We start from the raw sequence: 21,349 nt of genomic DNA, 5'->3' as shown, positions 1-21,349 counted from the left end.
TCAGGTGGTAAGAAATAGCCATATTTCAGTTGTTACAACCTAGCTTGTCCAAAGCACTGTGCTAGAGTTGTATGTTTATGCATACATGCATGTGCACTAACATTATCTCAGTTCTCTATCCTGCTGGGAGGCAGTAATACCCCTTTTCCACCACTAGAGCACAGGATCAAAGAGTAGAAAGGAAGCATATCAAATCTAGAGGTTGTGAGAAGTTTGTGTTTAATCTGCACTTCTAATATAAACAGAAAGCAAAACACCTATCAGCTAATACTGACTAATTACATCCCTGTGCTGGCAGCCAAGAATGAAGAATGCCATATAGTGTATATAATATCTTTTCTTTTTATGAATCAGCCAGGGAAGGCATCCAAGCCCTTTCAGTAGGTTGGTAAAAGGCTTGGCTAATTATCAGATTTTGAAGCCATCTGGAAAAATGTAGCCAAAATTATCTGCTTCAGAGTCCCAAGATAAATCATTTTCCTACTTATGCAATTATTCTTCATTACTGGTCAGGTTAGGGCTGATTAAAGGTTAGGGTGAGATTATAACTTGGGCTTCTATCGAATGTTTTGTGGATATAGTTTTGATAGCAAGAGTGACACCAATATGAGCTCCAACTAAGGATAATAACAAAAAAATTAGGATTTATATGGGATGGGATCATCACGAGTCAAAATGTGAATGTTGGCTTTTTTAAAAATTTTATTTGAAAAGAACTTGATGAACCTGATGTTGTGTAAATGATGACATAATTCTTGGATGTGAAATATCCTTACATTTTAACTACTTGAAAAAATTATTTTCAGCGTTACTCTTATTTTTAGAAAATATTTTGGACATCACTGATTTCAGTTCTGGAGCAGTAGACTCCGTACTCCAGTTCATTGTCCTTATGCACCTGAGTCGTCTACTCAAAGGTCTGCTTGCACAAGTGTCTTAGTCATGAGCTTGGACTCACAGACCTGGCTGTGAAGTGCTTTAGATACACCTGATTGGGATTCGTGGGTCAGATAAGGACTGTGTTGTGTGCACAGATGTGCCCTGTTTGTGTGTGTAAGAGTGCAGCCAGCTGACAGCACCGCTGCCTCTCAGCCGAAGATTGAGGACATCCCCAGGAACACCTCCTGAGCAGTGTTTACAGGATTGAACCCTTAATTTAGAACGTTCATTTTGCCAACAAAGGTGACATATTTTGCCTCCTAATTCCAGAAAGATTTGTTATGAATGTGTGGTGTATAACCCAACTGAATGACATCTGTTTCTGGTTACAGTGCTGAAGTCTAGCAGTTGGTCGTGTGTCAGTTCTGGGTTCTGGGCCTGACTGCCTGGGCTCGTCGATACGATCTTGAGTGAGAAAGGCAGCTTCTCTGTGCCTTGGACTCCCTGCTTGATGAGTGAGGATAGCAGTACTTTATCTGTTTTTATAAACTGCTTAGAGACCAAGAGGAGAATATGTGGTCCAAGAACACTGCATAAAAGTAAATATTGTAACCCACAAATCCTCAGAGCTCTGCTTTTGAGAAGAGCGGTCAAAAGTAGGATTTCACTTAATGTGGAACTGATGAAGCTACTGAATGCAGCAGCCCTGAAGTGCAACCAAAAATATGTGCAGGGAGAAAGAAACCTCTGGTGCCCAATTCTGTTCATGCCAAACGCTACCAATCTTTACTTTTTTTTTTTTCCTTTTCTTTTTTTGACTTTGTTATTCTTGTCCCTTGGAATGAGATTTTGAATGCTAAGAATTATTCAAAGCTCATAAAATGCAGAGCTTGGAGCTAAAATAACTTGTGTTTCCAGGACATGTGTCATCACTGAAGATGATAATGGTGCATATGAGGGCACATGTGTCATGGTGAAGTAGTATGGAGTCTTACCAGAAAAGAGAGCAAAGCAAAGCTGGTTAACACACATTCCAGGTACCTACTTTAAGCATCTGCCAATACTGAATGTTCCTGTGTCCTAATGCAGTTCCTCTGAAATGGAAAAGTAGACTCTTTCTCATTTAACATTTAATTTCTTAAAACTGATTTGCTTTTCTGTCTTATAGGCTCTGCAAAGGTCTCAGGGTTACGTCAAACTGCAACCCCAGGTCTCATTGATGTGCTCCTGGTGGGAGCAGCAAATGAGGTCAAATAGGCATCCTACCTAGGAGGAATAGCTGCAAATCCAAGGCTTGCAGCAGGTCACTGTGTCATATAGAAGAGCCCTAAACAAGCAGTGTAGTGAAAGCAGGACCACCAACGGAGGTGCTGGCCTCCAGTGTCTTCAGTATGGGGTTATTTTCTGAGCTAAGTCAGAATCTCAGAATCACAGGGGTTGGAAGGGACCTCAAGAGATCATCAAGTCCAACCTCCTTGCTAAAGCAGTTCCCTACAATAGGCTGTATGGGTAGATGTCCAGCTGTGTCTTGAACATCTCCGTAGGAGACTCCACCACCTCACTGGGCACCGTGTTCCAGTGCTCTGTCTCCCTTACCGTATAGAAGTTCTGCTTGTTAGTATGGAACTTTGCACACCTCTTTAAAAAGAAGCTGATTGAATCCAAGGGTTTCTCATCACTTTTTAGTCTAGCAGACATGTCAAAGATTTTCCCTACTGTACCTTGTTAGTCTCACTTTGAATTCATTTTGAGATACAGATTCCTTCTCCTGCCTGAAATCCCAGTGCAAGATTTCTTGATGGTATGGTTGCATTTCCACTGTCCTGCTGTTACCCCTTTGTTCTCTATAAAGGATCTAATTTCTTTATTTATAAGCAGTTGTAAGATTGCGCTTAAGTTACTTTGTAGACTTGGGAAGTTGCTGTTTGATCACAGAGACTTTTTGTACCTGTATGTTATGACCTTCCAGATTTAGAAGAGATTTTGATTTTAGGGGCTTCTTTGGTGCTAGTTTCATACATCACCCTGCACTGAAGAGCTGGTCTAGATCAGACCCTCTATAGCTTTCCAAGTAGTAGGTTGAGTGGAGTCCCAGGAGTGTTAAAGCTGCTGTTTGTTTCTTCTGTAGGTTATTCAGGGTCTGATTTGGAAATATGACTGATATTTTAATAGTCATGTCTAAATAGCTTACTCAGTCCTCCCTTCTAGCATAATCACTTTCTTGTCTGCTTCTAGTGCTTCTTGGTTATAGGGAGCCGGGGAGTTATTTGCATTTGGAAGGGAGTAAATAAAAACAAACTGACATTGAGGTGCGGTTACAAAGCATTGCAGGCCCTTTGAATGCTGGGTGCTGCTTATTTTGGAGTATTTGCTGGATTAAATGTAACATGGATTTGACTGTGATGCGTCATAGACTTATCAAAGCCAAATTACTCATTAAAATAATGCTGAATTGAAAACATAATGCAGTAAACTACTATATAAATAAAAGGTTAGCAGAAAGGTAACTTGATATATGAAACCATAAAAGAGATTTCTGAATTAATGAGGGAGACAATATTTCTCCTGAAGAGACGTAAAGATTTAGTTGAAACAGTGTAACAGCAACACATTATTTATTTCTAATGTTGCCTTATTCTTAGGCCCATGGGACCAGACAGGAAGGAATTAGAGAGCTCTATATTACAATTTAATTGCTTGAAGGAAAAATATTATTTTTTATTGTTAGCCATTAGCTGCTTCTAGTTTTATTAAAGTCATATATGTCCATGCTGTAGCACCACTGTTTGCAGCATGCATTCGAAGCTAAGAAAGTAGTTCAGTTGCTTTAAACTTGGCTCAGAGAGCAGAGGGGGAAGAGAAGATGTAGAGGTGAGGCATGCTAGTGGCTGTTCAGGTGTTACATGCCTAAGATTTACGTTTTCTTACATTTAGAGCAGATCTATACGAAACTGGTCTTGGTCATTTACTGGAGAAGTGTTCATATACTAAACCCACTGTGTTCATTGAGTTGAGCCATTGGGAACAGCCTGTGCTTTCTTTATTTTTTCTATTTTTTTTTTCCTCTTTGTGTTGGCTTGGGATTTCTATATAATGTACTTTTTTGTCACTGAAAATATTAGAGGGTTTTTTTGTTTTTTTAAACCACAGGCTAAAATTGCAACTTTATTTGGCCGAAGATGTCCCTCTTTAGTGGACACACATGTTTTTTAAGTCAGGTTTTCTTTATTTTTATTTATTTATTTATTTATTTATTTATTTATTTATTTATTTATTTATTTTCAGGGCTGGGGGACAATGAAAGTTTTCTCTTGTTATAACTGTTGCTCATTTTTGCAAAACAAAAAGTCAGCTACACAGTGATGAGTGTCCCCTACTGTGCTCTTGGCCTGTGGCAAGTAGTAGACAATGCAACATAGTTTGTCTCACCATGGAAAAAATATTTAAGAGAAATGATCTCACACCTGCTTCGGGCTAAAATGCTTACTCTGTGAACAGACAGAATGGCTCAACTGTTAAGCTGTAGTGATTTGACTACATGGACAGATAAGTAAAACTAAGACATGTCTGTAATGCACAAAGCAACAAGGTTATGACAGAATAGCAGTTCAGTCTTCAGTGTATCCACTCTGATCTTTCAGGTCAATACAGTCATCACTGCCTTTTTATGTAGACACTGAATATTTGCTTTCCATCATGTAAGTGGGAGGGACTTTCATTTTTCATGTTTCATCCCTTGATCCTTTGCTGATCCAGTGTTCCCAACAGTAACACTGTTTGATTCAGCCAGGAACAGGCCATAGTATTTCACCAGCTGGTTCCTCCTCAAGTTGAGCCTTGTCTCTGAGGTAGATTAAGTTCTTCTGGAGACTGAGAGAAGCAAATGGCTCTCCAGCCTGGGGGCAGTATGCCTGTGGGTTTATCCAAAGAAGTGTTCTACCTTTTTGTAAATCCGGAAATGGATGGTCATCTTTCTTTTGTTTCACTGTTAAATTTGGCCCCATTGAAAAGTGCTTTTAGCACCTGAGGTTGAAATATAATATGAAGAGTTAGCTGAATTACTGAGATGGAGATGTTGCAGCTCAGTGCTGGTGGCTGATGTTACCTGCAGCTGGCTTGGATTCTTTTTGAAGCCAGAGGAGTCTTCCCTTCCAAAAATATATTGTGTACTCAAATATGAATCATTCCCTTGTTGTTATCCAGTGAAAGGCAGCAAATAGATTGAAGACCATCTCAAGATACTTTAGTGACCTGTAGATAACTATCTCAGAAGGTTAATTGTGACAAGCTTCTATCTACTGTTCCAGCAGTGAAAGCAGGTTGTAGTATTTACAGTTATTATTGAAGCTGGATTTTGTGGGCATTGGCTTAAATTGATAGCCCATGTATGCAGATCTCCTGAAAGTGTTGAACATGTGGGGTAGGTATTTCTGTGGATATACATGGATAAACATACAGAAAACTTAGAAGTTCACTTCTTTAAGAACTTTCTTGGAAGCCCCGTGAGCTAGCTCCTGAGTTGTTTAGAAAATATGGTCAGTCCAATCTTGTAAAACATGGTTGAAATTTGAAATGTATCGTGGGCACTGTGACTGACTCTGGACTATGTATTTTTTTTTTCTAAGATAGAGTTAACCTAATGATACCAGGGCCAGTTCAGCCTTACTGTGCTCTTGCAAACATTCAGCAAGGAAGGTGTGCTATTTCTGATGAATACTTCCATTGTTTGCCGTGGACTTTGGGCAGTAACTTTGGCCTTACTGGGAAAGATTCCCATTCTTTGATGCTCAGATTCTTCAGCCAACTCTACTCTGTTGAATATAATTTTTAATCAAGTTTCCCTTTTAACTTGTAATGTAACAAGTCCCTAAATGTGTTACTTACTATCCACCAAAGAGGGTTTCTTGGCAGGATTTCCAAACAAAAACAAAACAAAAACCTCTCTATCCTGCCAAAATACTCTTAACGGATGAAGCAACAATTACTTGTGGCTTTGTGAAAATAGGCTATATACTGTACATACTATGGAGCAAGAGACCATGATGTGTGTAGTGATGATTTGAGGTATTGGGAAATTAAGTGATCCATCAGTATCAATGCTCGGTGCCAAATATTGAGTTCAGTGCTCCAATTCTTTGTGCAATTGAAAAGGGGAGTAGGATTTTCAGGAGGGAGGGTCCAGTGGTTAATGCACTGAACTGAGCCTTGGAAGGCCTGGCTTTAATTCTCCAGTTTCTACAGGCTTGCTGCACAACAGCAGACATGTTACTTGAACTCTTTGTGCCTCAGTTCTCCTTGCTCTCTCCCTTGGCTACTTCTTTTTTTAAACTCCTGTGGGAGGAACTGTCTATAAGTCTTGTATGTGTTATCTAGACAAGGGGTACTGCAGCTCAGTTGGGGCCTGGATATACCTTGACCAGGGAAATATCTGTAAGTGTTGTGGCAAATATGAAAACATCATGTACATACTCATGTCAGGCAGGCTAAGTTATGTATGCAGTAAGAGGGGAAAAAGTTAGCAAGCAGAAATGTCAGCCTCGTGTTTTCATTTGGACATATTGGTAATGTGAATATTTGTAATAGTTGCTTCTATTCTTGCCTGGGTCCCTAGCAGTACTGTTCTACTTTTGGATAAGTTTGAATGAAGATGTCCTTCTGTAAGAACAAAATTTAATCATTCTTTCTCTTCAGAAGCCTTCTTCCTGGATAGGTCATTAGGCATTCTGACAGCTGTACAAAGAGGGGCAGCTAGAGAGGCCTGTGAGCTTGAGGAGCACGTTACTCTGAGCAGTCCAGCAACCTGTGCTGTACTGCTTTATAGTCTCCTTGCTTCTAGTCCCTTGTATAAAAATACAGAAAGCCATAGCTACCCCGATACTGCCCTGAACTGTCTGTGCAGATTCACTTCTCTAGAGCACACTGAAGCCGGCACTTTCCTTTTAGTCTGACAGTATTAGCTGTTGTATTCAGAGAAAGCTGGGGGCTGGAATAGTGAAGTACTGCCTAGGTCAGTACTGAAGTGCATTGGCAGAAGTGACTTCTGACAAATCGCAGTAGCCTGAGGGCAGCAGGCCAGGGTTCTTCAGCAAATCTCAAGTCTGGGAGGAAGCTCACAGCAGCCCTGCTTGCACTGTTCTTCAGAGGTTCTGATTTTGTGAGAGTAAAGAGCAGGGCTGTAATTGGCCTGGCAGAAAGAGCACCGATGCAAGTCACTGCCCTTCTTGCCAACTTACATGCATTTAAAAATGGAAAATGCTTTGTAATTCTGCAGTACTGTTTCTGAGGATGACCTATAGCATTTCCCAGTGTGAAGGGACCACTTCTATCTCTGTACTAATTGTTGCTGTTGGTATAGATGAGGAAACTGTTTCCTGTCAGTATCTGATCCAGCATTAGAGCCTAGTGAAGACAAACCTCCTCTCTGAACACAAGTGGCACAACAGACAGATATGCTACCATCATTCAAGCCAGGGGCTAGCTTTTGAAATCAAAGTATTATTTAATCATCATTAAAATGGTGGCAATAGCTTCTTCTTTGCAAAACAGCATTTCATTCTCAGCCGGTGTGAAAGCAGGATTGAGTGTCGTGTTTTGTTTTCACTAGCAGAATGTTTTGTCACTGGACCTAGGCCTAACCAAGGCAGTGATACAAGAGCTGTTTATCTACAGGCAGGTTAAACATACACTGCTGGACATATATGTAATGTACTCCATACAATTGCTGAAGAGTTTGGCAGTTGCTATAGATTTAGTTTTCACACACAGATTTGGCTGCTGGGATCTAGACCAAATTACATGTGTTTGGAAGGCAGCCATTTAAGATCACACCGGCAGACACCTGCAGAGCTAAGATCAGACTGCCTGTGGTTACTTTTACTACAGAAGAGGGTGTTTTGTTTTGAACAAATGGGAAATAAGATCTCTTGTTGCGACTCCTGTTTCTAGAGATCTGAGTAGGTAGCACAACGGTGTCCGTTCATGAAGATCAGATGAAAGTATTAAAAAAAAACAACAACAAAACCTGGCAATCTTGAACCAGACCTGCTGTGTAAACTGAAATTATGCAGAGCTGGAACAAGCTTAATTGACCTGCCACAAGAAGGACCTTTCTGACCTTCTGATGGAGTTTTACTTTCAATTATTAGTTCAGCCCTTGTCCCTGAAACGTAAAGAAATCTCTTAGTTAGACCCACTAAATGTTTCCCCTCTCACAGTAAAATTAATTGAAAATTTGGACCATATATGGCATGGCAACATCACACAGAGAAAGATGCATAAAGCAGTGTTTCATTGGACTTTTACTTCCTGATAATTACATTTGTATTTTATTCAGATGGATAAGAAAGTAGATACACAAATCAAATTAAGGAGGAGTTAGACTTTAAGGTGTGCCAGGGCTTCCATCAAAAGGTGGAATCCATGGGGATTATGAAAGCCATCCTTTTCTACTCGGCCATTGTCTCAGCAGCCACAGGAATGCATACGAGCAGCTACCTGCATTAAAAAAAAGACCTGCAAATCAATACTTTAAATTACTGTTGGCGTACAGGAGATTTAAGGGTGGGAAGAGAAGAAATAGATGTTTTGAAAAATAAAACTTTCACAAGAACTTTTTTTTTTCTGTTGCAAACTGAAAATCTGCTTTCTATATATGTATACTTTTTTTGCTGACAAATGTGTGTAAGATTTTAGAATCGAGTCAATTTACTTTTTTTTCCATCTCTATGAGAGTTATCTTGACTTCTAGCCAGTCGAATCTCTCTGGTCCACAGAGTCTTCCTGATGGACAAAATGCTACTGTTTGCTTATAGCTGCTGAAAGAATCATAGAATTGGCAAAAGTACTTAGTGATAGAACTTTCATCTGCTCTTGTTTGACAGTTCGGTCAATAAGTCGAACCATCCAAAGGAGTGATATGAGAAGATCTGTTATGAACACTCCATGAAGTGTTTCACAATTAAGGTGGAGGCATCATTTCGTTGAGGACTGAATCTTTACACCTTGAAGGTCAAGTGTGAAGGCAAAGTCCTCACACTGTATCCAGGATCCAGTTTGCTCATGTTAATACCCTAACTAGACATTTCACCTACATTTAATACTGACAGGTATGTAAGTGTATTGACTCTTTTTGTTTGTGGCTCCCAACTTCCTGTCTTTCGAAAGCCCAGCTTTGAATCTGACTTTCGATGAGACAGACCAGTATGTTTAAACTGGACCTGTTTGAATGGAAGATGCCTTTTACGGAGGGATGGTCCAGATCTCAGAAAAGCTCTGAAGCGTTAGATATTACAGGTGAGTCAGGTGTCACAAACCAGATGATATGAAATCGTTCCATTTTACTGTGGTTCTCTAAAACCAGCAGTATCAACATGGTTACGCTCTGTACAGATATTTTTTGGGTGGTTAAAAGCACCTGATCTGTACCTTGGGTAATGCCTGATTTAAACACATTCCAAACTGCAGGTTATGGCACTAACTCAGTCTACAGCTAGGGATATACAGACTGGGTTTTTGGCAGGAACTGTCTAACTTTTGTCTGCAGAATATAATAAGTCTTTATAGTGTTTAAGACACATAAATCTTATCTCCCCCCCAAATGTCTGTAGTTCATTTCCTTCGGGGTTGGGGGCAGGGGGAAGTCCAGGTAGATGGAAGGACAATTTGAAAAAGGGAGAGATCCTGTGAAGTCACTTGAGCATGAAATGTTGGATTTAGACAATGAAGTAGCTTCCTTTCCTATCCTATTTATCATTTTAATTGCTTAAAGCATATTTCTTAGAAATAGTCAAAATACAGACTCAGACATATTTATATTTTATGCATCCCTGCTGCTGTGTTTTTTTGGATGTAAAATGGATTGGCAAAACCCATGGAGATGTTTATACAGAAAACATAATATAATGAAAGTCTTACTGTGAATTTTGTGTTGATAGCATTTGCAATAAATCAGGAGAGTCAATTACTTTACTCTTCTATACGCGCAGTAACTACTGTCACATTGCATGAAAACATTACTTATCTACTCACTGTAAAGATGCCAACTATCTCTGGATCAAACTGTGCTGAACTATGAAGTCAGACTTCTTGCAAGGAAGAAGAACTTGCAAATCACAGAAATATATGTGCTGGTGATAAAGCCAAATGTTTCTGACAAACTACTTTACGAGGATTTTTCTTATTTGTTGTTTTCTGTACTGAAGTGAAGGGGGGGGGGAATTCACATCCGCCTTAAATTGTTAACGTTGAAGTAGTTCTTAGGGGACACAAAGGTATCAAAAAATATCTTCTTACTACTTGCCAAAGAGAATCAAGGCATCAGTCTAGCAGGGTATCCTACTGGGAGAGAAATACTGGGTAGGTGATTGACTTTCTTATTTCTAAACGTCTGGCCTTTTCTCAACATTTATTCTGGTGTCGGGCTGAGCCTGGAACAAGGGACTCAAGATCAGTATATTTAAGCAAAAATACCTTGAAAGGACATTCTGATCTCAGCTTTTGGTTATTCATTGTGGTTCTAAAAATAGTAATGCTTGTCTTTGCTTACAGACCAGTTTGAACATCTTATTGAAAAACTTAGGATATCCACTGATAACTGCAGCCATTAGAAGAATTGAGGAAACATCACTTTCATACCGTGTTTAAACTTTAAATGCTTTTGCTCTAGAACCAGCATAAGAACAAATAATTAGAGGTTCATCCTCAATTAAAAAAAAATTATGACCTGAGGAAATGCTGAGTTTGGAAGGGAAAGTTGGCTATTGCTAAGCAGAGGCTAGCTGGTTGTTTTGAGTGCTTGAGGCTTCTGGGAGAGAAGTCATCTTGTCTGTCTGATGTGTGCTTGGAAAAGGTTTTTTTTTTTAAGAGCTGGAGGGGAAGATGAAACAACTGCATGCAGGGCCACCTGAGCCTATCAGCATTGCTTTATGAGAAGAGCACAGAAGGCTGCTTCTTTTTTTAAAAGAAATTATATGTATGCCTCTAACAGTTCCCATCGCTTATCAAGAAATGAAGGGTAAACATATAAGTTCTTCTGAAACATCTGTAAACTGTAAGCCATCCATTCTATTCTTATTTTTAAAACAGTACAACACTAGAGAAATAATTGATGTGATAGAGAGCGCTGAAACTGCGCTTATAGGGCTGAAGGTTGGTACCATCAAAATCATCTGCATCAACTGTGCTGTTCTGGAAGCCAGTTTTGGCTGAGCCAACTAAGATACTTCTGAACTAACTACAAGGACCTTTCTGTGAGCTGACAGTTGGCTTGCAACAGAAGAGGCTGAGTAATCAAGCAATTACAGCTGAAATCAGAATCAGCCACTTGAAGCCTGTGTTGTTTTTGAGTTTGTGTTATGTTTGGAGTTGTTATGTGAGTTTAAAGATCTTGAATCATTTTCTAAGCCTGCACATTCAATTTGATTGAATACTGGATGCTATAAAAACAATTACTTCAGCACAGATATACTTACACAACTCCCTTCTAATTTCTGGTAACCAGAATCAGGCACTCCAGTTGTCTTTGGTGAAAAGCCATTGGGTACAAACAAGCTGTAACCTTTATCCAATTGGATGACTGAGGAAATTAATGCATTTCTGTAATAAAGTGGCCTTCTCTTATTAGTATACCCAGCCCTTGCAGGGCTGTGAAAAGATTTGTTGTTTACCCTGTCCAGGACTCTCTTACTTAATTAGATACTAAAGAGAATATTACTTTTCCTATCTGAGCTGCTGTGCTATAAATTGAGGATTTATCATTGTACCCTCTGCATCCTGCCAAGTTTCACTCACACGTGCCAAACTTTTCTCAGAATATGAAACTATACCTCTTTCTACGTAGACTGCACAAATGCTAAGTGATTTATGCAATGAACCCTTGTGCAAATCCTTTATCCCCTTTGGATATTTCCAAAATAATTAAACATTTTCAAAAAATGTCCATGTAGATAAAGAAAAATCCTATGCAGGGATTATTAAGGCCTCGCAGTTCTTCATCTTGAAGTGAAGCTAATGCACAGCATGGCATTTTGTATACTGTTGCAGCATTCTCCCTACTATTGGACATCCCTCACATCTGCATATAGCATCCTTATTATTGATGTAATGTCACCCTGAGTTAGAATAGATTGCATAATTGGGTGAATTCTGTATGAATATTCTTCTTGTCATCCGCATACTGCAGACACAAAACCACTAGCTGTCTTTTAGAGAAATCCATTGTTTCATCATTCGTAATTGTACAGCACTTTCCAGAAATCTTCTCAGAAGCATCCCTCATGAGTTTTAGAGCCATAATTTCCATTATCTCATGTTGAGTAACTGGATTTGTCCTGAGTCATTTTCAGCTACTTTGAAATATGAGGATCACATTCTGTTTGCAAACGAGTCAGCTAAGATTGATTTCAACTTTACTCTTTGCTAAAGGGTATATTTTTGGTTTCTTCAGTGCAGTGTAAGTCTGTCAAGCAAGATAATATCTTCTACTTAGTATTTTCATAAGGATCTTCCTGTTTTCTCTTTTCTTTAGAGAACATTGAAAACTTAGCATTTCACCCACATTCTTGTGGTCTTTTGAATGATATCAGCTGCTTTTCAGTGATCTCAAATGGATTTGAAGATTTTTCCCCCCGTAACTGGAAAACATGAATGGCATAACACTTTAATCTATGCACTTAGTCAGAAGTCCAGTTTTGCAGTGCAGAAACCACATGTGCTATGACTGCCTTGAGAATCAGAGAACTATTAAAAATCCTCAAATATGGGAGCTGAACACACAGCCTCATTTATTAAATAAAGGAAGTATGTTTTCTTAGATGGCATGCCTCAGAAATGTTAAATATCTGGAGTTGTAGTTTGATTCTGTTGCAGACAATGTCAGATACAACTGAATACTTCAGCCAGCAAAAGCTCTATTAACTGCTGTGAGATTTTGTTGTTTTGTTTTCTCTAAAGCAATCAAAAAGCTTTAAGTGACTTTTCATTCTTGTACTTTGAAGTTGTGCTATCTAATTCTGTTGTTGTTGTTTTTTTTTTTTCCCACTTCATGGGAGTGGGATGCAAAAAGCCCACCAAAAAATCACGGGCTTACTGTTGGCTAGCTGTCTGTTCCTTAGCTGATGATAATTCTTGAAACTTGGAGACAGAAGAGAAGAAATGATCAGAACAGAGAAGGTTGGCTGGACCTGCACCGTGCCTCCTTAGGCAGTGAGTATCCCTGAGCACAGTGTATTTGAGAGAAGCAGGACAAGTAATGTAAAAGAAATGAGAGAAATTGAGCCATGCCTAAATCGGAAGGCCATTTTAGTTACCCTTCCATATAGAGCCCTCTGGATGCTGCTGTAGAAGATGCCCATCCACTCAGAACTGCCTCCCAAGACCCCTTCTAGGAGAAGCAGCAGCTAAGACCATTGAAGACCTGTGTATCTGAACTAAAGAAAGCAGCAAACTGGATGACCAGGGAACTGATCTTGGTAACTGTAATTAACAGAAAAAATTGTTCAGCAGTCTTCTCGCTCCAGCTGTTTCTCTCCCCAGCCCTTCCCAGTCTCACTATTCTGCATAGAAATGAGCATCCACAGCCCTTGCAAATGGTATGCCTTAGAAGGAATGTGTCAGGACCTCTTGCAGCACTGTTCATTCAGTTTCCGATGGCCAGCTGTAAGAAAAATGCTTAGGTACCTAACATGCTTTTTTGCTAGAATTTAGGAGCTGATGCTAGAAGGCTTTGTTGGCTGACTGCTCAAGTGTTCAGTGTTTGGAATTAGAGAAAAGCCAGGAAGAAATGTGCTTTTGGAGTGCTTTCAGTGCTCTTTGACTTTCTTGAAGTACAGAGTATCAATAGAGCAAGTTGCAGAGGTCTTACTTGGAACTGACTGACTGTAGAAACTTTTTCATGCCTTGAAAGGGCACATGCTGATCCCAGATGTTAGAAATAATCAAAGCAATGTGATAGCTAAAATACAGAGTATCAAAAGTATCACTCTAATTTGTGTGCTAAGTACCTTTTGAAACTGTAGATTCAGAAAAGAATTCAGGGAAATAAAGAGATACTAAGATGTCATTTCAAAATTATAATTAAACCCAAGTATGAGAACTTGAATTTAAAAATGAGTAGTGAGAGATGAATTTGTTTTGTACATTTTGAGTGAAAAAGAAGTTCAATCAGATTAGCTGTACATGCTAAAACTGTTATCTTGAGATGGCTCTGTCTGTGCAGTGATGTGAAAAATAGAGTACCTGGTCACTGAGAGGAAAATGAGGTAGATATAAGGTAATTTTTAGAAATAGGTAAGGAGGAAATAGAGGGCATGTGTTGCTGTGTAGGTCTTCAGTTAGATAATAATGTCACCCTTGGTATTGCATGGGTGCCATGTTGTTCTGCGTTACCACCCTGTTATGTAATGGTGATGTGAGAAATGTTATCTCTGTTGTTCTCCTTTTATGGAAGTACAAAATGTGAGGATGAGAAGGTAGTTTCTAAAGTCTGGTGTGCCCAGCCTTTTTGAGAAAGGTCTCGAGCGGGCAAAAGAGAACCATTTACAGAGAGAAAAATCCTTGTCAACACTCATGTGGCCACTTGTGTTTCTGGTCATGGGGTAAAAGAACCAGTAGTGAGAATCATTTTGGGTATTTTGGCAACACATTCAGAACCCTATGGAAAAATGCAGAATGTCACAGGACCAAAGGAAAAGAATGCATCCTTTGAGGAAAAGGCTTGTTCTTAACTAACATAATTCACTGAACTCGAGATGTGCACCACAAGAGAATTTGGCTCATACACATGCAACTTCATGTATGGGCACTGGTCTGCTCCTATATTTAACAAAAGTAAACCTGGTACCTACTCTGCTTTTGGGGAGTAGAACGGACGTTTAGGAGTCCATGAGGAGCTTGAGTCAAGGGACCCTTTATCAAAATTATATTGCACCTATCCTCGCTAACTGTAATGTAATATCATCACCCATGATGTGATGTGCAGGAGGTAAAAACTAGTAATCTTCCAAGACAGTCACAGGTACGTAACCAGTACCTGTGATTATACAGTGATCGATCGTACTGCGACACTGCACAAGTTGAAAGCAGACCCTGTTGACTGCAAACAACTTTTTTCCCAGGTATTCATGGCAGGATTGTTTTCCAATATAAAATTTCAACTTGATGTTTTTGTTTTGCATTACTCATTCCATGATAAAGAAGCCTCAAATATATATTTAAGATGTCTAGCTAACATAGGGTTTTACTTCGCTGCACAAAGTGAGGTGGAGTTTCAGAAACCAGCAGTCTGCCTTTGCAACCAGAACAGTCATTTACTGCTGCTGTGCCACAGCATTTCCTGTGTATTTGAAAGGTAAATTCAGGGGTGTGTCTGTCAGTAAGCATGACTGCTATCCACAATTACTTTTTAATAATTAGAATTTTAAAAGAAATTTGTGAGAGGGTTTCTTCCTTGTTTTTGTGTAACAAGGAACAGGATATGACCATAGCTTGACTTGTTAGGCATAGAAGGTAATGCGTAGCTATTTAGTGTGAGATGAAAGGCATGGCTTTACTTGGGAAGGGAAGACAGGAAAAGCGTAGCTCTTAGCACCATGATATGACTTAGGTGTTTCTGTCCAACACATGCAGCTACATCAGCTCTTGTAGAACTGGGATCTAGGCACGGGAGACCTGCTTAAGGGCAGGAAGCTTGTGAAGTCATCATCTTTTATAGTATTTAGGAACACACTGAGAAAGCATCTGGTGGAGAAGAATTGGATACAATTTATTCTGATGAGAGACAGGGTCGAACAGATGACCTGTTCATCTCCTCTGACATATAAACACATGTATTGGTTTAAAAGTCCAATTTTCTGTGTTCTGGAGCTTGGAGGAAATGCTGAAGAAAGAACAGAAGAAGATGGCAGGTGTCTAGTCGAACTTGGACTGCGTTCTTCCAGCCTCTAACAGTTGTAGCGTAGGAAGTTGCTTAGCTAGTGCTCCTGTTCTGTTCTATAGACCTTGACCAGTTTTACAGTCACAGTATTCACAATATCTCATGACAGTAAGTTTCATGACTGTTAGTTAACCTTCTCACTAAAAGCTAGCCCATTCTGATGATGCAGGAACTGCATGTTGTGCTTTGCACCTTGTCGGAGGTCTAGTGGCACGGTCCATACTGTGTGCTGCGTGGCATTGTTTTACTGGCTCGATTGCACAATGTTTAAAGACATGTTAGGGAAGGAAACTTGTCATTGGTACAGGATAAAACTCAGTTTGCTGGAAGCAGACACACACTTGAGTCGTACACCGTGACCTTTAGGGTGGAATGAGATAATTTTAAAAGGCCATCTTGCTTCAGGGAGAGATGGGGGAATCATTAAAAATATGAGTACTAAATTGTTTTTGGGCTGTGTTAGGTTCAGATATTTGTGCTAACATCTGGTTCCTCTACTACTTTCATCTTAAATCTAAGCTGGATTTTCTTGGTAAACAAGCAGTAAATTCATCACTGAGCCTTCTAAAAGGCATTATAAGTTATTTTAAAGATCTTTCTGGAGTTTTATTTTAATTGCACAATAAGCTTCCATTCATGAATAAAGATGCCTGCTTGGGGCGTCAACAACCATTTTTCTTTCCTTCATTTCAGCCATGTTCTCTGAAATGGGCCAACAAAAATCTCTTGCTAGATACACCAATAGGAATTGATTTTGAAAGGGAGAAAAAAAATAAATTATTATTCCTTCAGATATTCATACAGCTGTGAATACATCTTGATTCAATTTGTACCAAGTGGTGGGAAAACACTTTTTGAATGATTCGAAAGCATTTAATAGCCCTGCGATGCACAGTTGATTTACAGCTGAGCTGTACTAGATTTCAGTGTCATGTGTCTGAGAGTTTGAAGGTATGATATGGAAAATTATTGCCTTCCCTGTTATTCTGAGTAATTGCTCTCTAATGGACTCCTCCAGCATTGAGACTGTTTTATTGCTTAAGGTAACTGTTAGCTGATGGCAGTTAATACAGCTATGATAATATGCTCGCTCCTTGGAGGATATTGTCTGTTCCCTAGGTGACAGATGCCCTGTGCTTTTCTACTGCTGTTAGCTTTGCATTTGCTTTCTTAAAATGATTACAAGACAACTCAGAAAATCTAATTAAAAATGCAAAGGAAAGTCCTTTCCATGCAGGAGTGATAACTTGCAATAGTGGGACAGAGGGATTGCCAAAGGCATTTGGACCACTGGTTCATTTTAATTCAGAGTCCTGCTTTAGGCATCAGACTTTTCTGACTGCTTCAGGGAGGGAGATCCTCCAGCTCACTTGTTATACAGTAATTTCTTTCTGCAGAAGTTTGGTGAGCATCTTCTCTTACTTTTGTATTTGACTTTTTCATTTAGAACTTTCTAGCAATTAGTCCTAGGCATAGCTCCCCATGTACAGCATGCTGTGCAGCACACAGCCAGACTGTTCATTTCTTCTCTGTTTCGATAATGATGCTGTTATTGGTAAAGCAGAGCAGTTCAGGCTGGTGCTGCTGAGCCCCAGCTGAATGAGCTGCAAGGTGGGATGTATGGGCTCCTGGGTCTGTGGCAATCCTGCTCTTCAGGAGTGAGCCTCACCTCTGAGCAGCAGGGAGGTAGGCCTGAGTTCTCTCTCAAATGTGTGGATTAAAAGCTAAGGGATGGCAGTGCTGGCATCTCTGCCTTCAAGAACTATTTTGTTGTTATTTGTTTGCTTGTTCTTGTTTGCTTGTTCTGTTTTTAGACTGATGATTTGTCTCAAACAGGAGCTGTGGACCCGTCAGATTCCTCACAGTACTGATTGGAGATTCAAAAGAGAACTAAGCATACCTGTTTCACCATACTTGTGCTTGTCCTTGTGCTGTGATGAGGCCATAGCTTACTGTACACGTTAAGAAGGTTGAGATATAATGATGCAACATCAAGCCTCGACTGGCTTTTCATGTGTTTCCTATTATGAATGGTGAAAAGGGAAGTAAAATGGGTGGCTTTCTCCTTTCTGCTTTGGAAGTAGTCTCTTTGGCAGCATTGCTGATGGTGCTGTCCCATTCCTGCAGCAGGTCCTGTACTTGCAGGCTGCCAGATCAGGCTTTTATCCTCACTTTTTCTCTGCTCCTTTTTAGGACTTCTTGCTCAGGTAAAAGAAGGGAGGCCTGTCTGAGGCTTTCTGTCTGTTGGCTTTTTAAGATCTCCTGGCTATCAGAAGCCCTTGGAGAAGTGCTATAGAGCACCTGGTCAGTTGTCACACTCTTGACATACTAGATTTGCTGTGCGCAGAAGTTTATGCACACATACCTGCAGCGTGCAGACACAGTGAGGGGAGGTGTCCTTCTTCTGAACAGATGAAAGAGGAGCCAATAATTCTTGTACAGGGGCACCTCAATACCCAAGTACTTTTGCTGTGGGTTATTCATGTCCAGTGCATAAGACTTTATCTCACAGACTGTCTGCCTTTAAGGGAATTCAGTGGCCTTCCTGAGGGGAGATGTTATTGGAGTGTGGGTTGGAAAGCAAGAGAATTGGACTGCAAGGAGGGAGCTGTGCTGTGCTAGAGAAAAAGAGAGAAAAGAGCGATGTTTTGAAATAGGATGATACACATCTATAGACTGATGCTGAGTACAGAGGAGTTTACAAAGAAGGCAGGAGCTGTCACTGAGTGATCCAAGCCAGAGGAGACTGGTCTACTCAACAGAGCAGCAAATCTGAGCTTTCTTGTGTATATGTATTTTTGTATCGCAATCTGCTTAAGAAAGAAAAGCACATTCTAATTGCACTCTAAACAAGGATTTCTCCTTCAGCATTTTACAGCTGTTTCTCTTGTGCAGTGCCAAGCTAATCTTGGTGAGATGTTATAGCACAGCATGGACACGAGCCCAGCGGGCAGATGTTTCTTTTGCTGCTTTTTCATTGATTGTTTCAAGGGGCTGTTGAGGAAGAGAGACTGTTTTGCTCCTTTATGATGCTTTATAATCCATGAAGCCTGTTACAGCATACAGAAGTACATCTGGTTTAGAAGCACTCGGGTGGCCCAAAGAATGTGCTCAGCAGGAAGCAAGATGCTGCTAGAGCAAATGCTGCAGTCTGACCGGAGTTAACTTCATTTAAGACTAAAGAGCAAAGATAATAGATAAGATAGTGGCTACTGGAAAGGTGATAGCAGGAGCTGAGCTGAGATACAGTGCCTGTCAAAGCTACGTGAAGTGCTTTGAGCTGTAAGGCTCTTGTGTTTAGTTATAAGATACATGTACAGTGTAAGCTAATGATTTGATCCTGCTCTTGTTCAAGCTGACAGGAGTTTTGCTAAGTGCAATGAGAGTTTGGATAATGAGGACGATGGGAGCAGAAAGGCTGTTACCTGTGACAAAATGCTGTTAGAAAGATTGTCTTTCTGTACCTTGTCTGTAGTTAATTAGCTTGAGGGGTCTTTATTTTCCTCTTTTTTGAATTCAGAACCCTTCCAAAACAGAAGTCAAACTCAGTTTACTTAAGAGCATCGTGAACTGTTGTCCAAGAGAATCTTTTCCATGGGAGTTTGTGAAGTCTTGAAATAAGAGTCAGAAATATGTCCTGCAAAAGTGATTTGGATACTGCAGCTGTGTTACACAAGCTAAGAGCAACACCTTTGATCAGAATGCTACAGAATGGGCGTATATATCCTTAGGAAGCAGCTCTGCTGTGCCATCTGCAGAGGTGCAGGCTGAGCGGGCTGTGCTCAGTTTACGATTGCAGTGTCACCCCACTAGAGGGATTTTTCACTTGCTGAGCTCAGCCGCACCGCTTTGCTTTTGTGCATAGGCTGCTGGAAGCTACAGAGGAGAGATGGAACACTTCTTCCCTTGGTACAGCCTGCTTTCCAGCTTGTTTGAAGTGACCATTTAGCACTGAGAAATGACACTGGAGTTGGTAGTTTCAAAGGGAAATGTGGTGAAATTACATTCTTAGTCTTCATTCATGGAGTTGTATGAAAGGTCCAGCTTCTTGGAAAGGAAAATTATTTACTGTTAGATGCTGAAATGTGAATGTAGGTGTCTGGTTGCAAAATGTGCATTTGAAAACTGTAGCCTGTTTTTAGTTTAAAATATCGTTGATACTGGAGACAGAAATAAAGATTCTGCTCCAGCTAAAGAAGCCAATGTATCATAACATCCCTCTGGACTAAGACATCTCACTTGTGACATCTCAGCTAATTTTAGAGCTTCGAATTAGAGCCATTTCTGCTTAGAGGCCAGATCTGTAGGTTCATTGTGGAGTTAATGAAATGACAGAGATACTTCCCAAACATTGATTCAGCCACATAAGATATGGAGTTATGTCTTTGCTGATTCTCATGCAAGGAAGGCTACGATGCTCATGAATTGGAAAGAATGAACCCAGGACTGAATTTCAGTGTGAAGTTTTGGATAAGCTGTCCTGGATTGAGCTGCAGATTTTGATTTGCTTTCTAAGGAGGGTGGAGCCATCATGGTGCTTTTTTGGCACAAAAGACCAGATATTGAGTTAAAGAATCCCTATAAAGGCTGAGATGAAGCCAACATTGATCAAAGCTGGCTTTAAAATTATTTTGCTACAATGGAACAGTACCAATCCTCCTGACTTTCTATGAGCCTGATTTCAGCATCCTTCTGTGACCCATTGTTCTTCTTACACAACAGTTTCTATACTTGTGTTTTCTGAAATGTGCTCTTGATCAGTAGCTACTGCAGGCAGCACCTTGGTGAGCCCTGCTGACTTCATGAGAAGATGGTACAAAGCGGGTGAATGAGAACTCAGGAAGAGGGATGATAGGTAAGAAGAAATAGGCTACATTTATCTTGGGAAGAGGCATCAGCTGGAAGATTTACAAACTAGCTGCAGTACTAACTGTATTCTAGTTTCCAGATAAAGACAGACACAGAAGTTTGGAGTAAGCACTGAATGTGACGTTAGGAAGAATGGGAATTCTTGTCAGAATAATCTTACAAGAGATGCCCAATAGAAACTTTGTGGTATGCTTTAATAGATAAATGAAAGCAAAAATGAAACAATTAGTTTAACAAGAAGTTCTCATCAAATGCACGTCGGGGATGCCGTCCTCTGCCAGCTCAGTGGGTAGAGTTACAAAAGGGATCAGAGGGGAAAGAAAATGGAGTCAGTCAGTGGAGTTAATCATAAATCCAACTTATGGATGCAAAAATCATCCCATTCACTAACAGAAGTTTCCTGCATTGCTTGTTTTCAAGTTTCTGCAACAGTCATCAGCCGATCTGTTACCTATATTAAATGTTTGTTGTAAAATTTTTCCATTTGCTTTCACAGTACGCATTGTGTTTATTCTAGTTTCAGTTAGAGCGAGGACAGAATTTGGCCACTTCATTGTGTAACAAATTAGCATTCTCTACTTCAGCCTAGTAAGTACTCATTTCACTTTATCTAAATATTATCGTTTTCTTCTTCTCTGAAAAAAAATGAAAAAGCTCTTTTGAAATTTTGAC

The 21,349-nt window shown here is 39.9% G+C and overlaps 1 protein-coding gene across 6 annotated transcripts in view; it reads left to right on the top strand.

Annotated features, from left to right (window-relative positions):
* GLIS1 (GLIS family zinc finger 1) overlaps positions 1–21,349 on the top strand; it is a 179,053-nt gene that overhangs the window by 20,284 nt on the left and 137,420 nt on the right. The window contains exon 1 of one of the 6 annotated variants that reach the window (XM_090146694.1): positions 8,542–8,984. The exons of the other annotated variants lie outside the window; for them this stretch is intronic. The gene's annotated coding sequence lies outside the window, so the exon portion shown is untranslated. Of the gene's footprint in view, positions 1–8,541; positions 8,985–21,349 lie in introns of those variants that run through there. 6 annotated transcript variants of the gene reach the window in all.

This window comes from Phasianus colchicus, chromosome 9, assembly GCF_987193195.1.
Source record: "Phasianus colchicus chromosome 9, bPhaCol1.hap1.1, whole genome shotgun sequence".
NCBI lineage: Eukaryota > Metazoa > Chordata > Aves > Galliformes > Phasianidae > Phasianus > Phasianus colchicus.
Note: the sequence above shows the minus strand (reverse complement) of the source record. Positions and strands in the feature narration are given on the sequence as shown.